Below are 2,237 nucleotides of genomic sequence, written 5' to 3'. Positions count from 1 at the left end.
TGGTGTAAAAATCCAGAGATTGAATCTCCATAGTTGTTACAACCTTTTGCCAAAAATTGCCAACTAACAAAAGTCCTAACAATCTCCCCCTTTGGCATTTTTGGCAAAACTAACATAAGAACCTATGACAAGAAATTCAAAAAAACAAATTGTTCTTTGACTGATTACATATGACACAAGACAAAAAATAGCCAAAAGTAAAAATAATACTAATAGAAAAACCTTCTAGAAGTTGTTGTCGCAGAAAGTGTTGCAACACCTGATAGAACACTTTTCTGCAGATTATCTTTCAGGGTCATTGATCTCTGCAAATCTCTCCCCCTGAATCTTCTCTCTATCTTACTCCTCCTGAATTCAACACTCTATGAATCTTGTTCTTATCACCTGTCAAATGCTTGGACCAACCAACATTACTACACCCACAATCATTAGTACATGCTTCTAAAGAAGTATAGACTCTATGACACCTCAAATCAAATTTCCTTACACACACACGTCTAGGAAATTTGTCTTGCACATCAATCTTTGCTTTATGTGTCTTTCTTAAGAATGCGAAATTTGGTGGATTAATGATCATACTTCTTTTTAAAGCATTTAAATACTTGTAGCATCTTGGTCTTATGTGGCTAGGTAAACCACAATAATGGCATATGAGAACAAATCTTTTACGTTGAAAGGGTGAAATGATAACCTTTTTATTAGGGATAGTCGGAGGCTTAGGGACATGCGTCTCCTTCACAAACAATGTTTTGGATGTTGAGCTCTCCCTAGTATATCCAAGGCCATGACGATCACCACTTGATTTTCTCAGTGAAAGAATATGTTCCAGTTTATTTGTACCAGAATTCATCATTTTCAAATTTTTCTGGGTGCTCTCCAATTCAGCCTTTGTTTCCTTCAGCTTCTTTTCTCTCTCTGTAGCAAGGAATTCATAATTATCAACAGCTCTCTTCAACACATCATTCTCTTTGATAAGCTCATTGACACGCTCTCGTAGAGACTTATTTATTTAACACACTTTAACCCATTTACTGAACATGGTCTTATAGGATTCTTGTATGGCATCAATAGTAAACTCCTCACCATCACTGTTACTTTCAGAATCTAAAAAATCTCCTTCGTTTTCACTATTCACAGAATCTGTTACAGGCAGTGTTGCAACACTGCTGATAGAAACATCATCCTGATCAGTATAAACATTAAAAAGCAACGTAGTTACTCACATGGTCTTCATCCTCCGGACTGCCTTTAGAGTCTTCATCACTCCACGTTGCATTCAGAGACTTCTTCTTCTTCTTCTTTAGAGTGTTGGCACACTCAGATTGAATGTTCCCGTATCCATCACAATTCGGACATTGAATACCTATGTTTGTCTTGAAATCAGTACCACTTGTTGCAGCTTTATTCTTTTGAAAATTGCTAAAGTTGTCATAGCTTGTATTTTTGTTCTTCTTATTAAACTTCTTCATCACCTTGTTAAAATTCTTCGATAATCGTGCTATGGACTCAGTTAAGTCCTTTTCATCATCAGACTCAACTTCTTCAACTTCGGCTTGAAAAGCAATGCTTTTCTCCTTCTCCTTCTTATTTTCATTCAGGTTCATCTCAAAAGTACGCAAATAGCCCATTAATTCGTCAAGCTTCATTGACCGCACGTCTTTGGCCTCTTCAATAGCTATCACTTTGTAAGCAAACCTTCGAGGGAGTGATCTTAATGCCTTCCTCACCAGTTTTTCCTCAGGAATTTTCTCACCAAGAGCAAATGATTCATTAGCAATGTCACACAATTTGAAATTGAAATCTGAAATTGTTTCATTCTCAAGCATACGAAGATTCTCAAATCTTGTAGTGAGAATTTGCAACTTTGATAGTCTCACGGCAGCCATACCCTCATGTGACGTTTGTAAAATCTCCCAAGCATCCCTTGTGGATTCGCATGTTGAAATGAGCTTGAATTGATTGGCATAAACTCCATTGAAAATAACATTCAATGCTCTTGAGTTGTTATTGGCCAATCAATCTTCTTCCATAGACCACTTTTCTTCGAGTTTCAATACTTCTTTTCCAGCATCATCTTTGGTGATAGGGTGTGTCCAACCAGTTAGAACGGCACGCCACGCTTTCTCATCAATTGCTTTGATGAACGCCTTCATACGAGCTTTTCAATAGGCATAGTTGGAACCATCGAGGAGAGGAGGGCGCGAAACTGAGCCACCTTCTTTCAAAAAGTCCATCCC

The sequence above is a fragment of the Morus notabilis genome, unplaced genomic scaffold, assembly GCF_000414095.1.
Source record: "Morus notabilis unplaced genomic scaffold, ASM41409v2 Scaffold551, whole genome shotgun sequence".
NCBI lineage: Eukaryota > Viridiplantae > Streptophyta > Magnoliopsida > Rosales > Moraceae > Morus > Morus notabilis.
The sequence above is the reverse complement of the archived record's forward strand: the minus strand, read 5'-3'. Positions refer to the sequence as shown.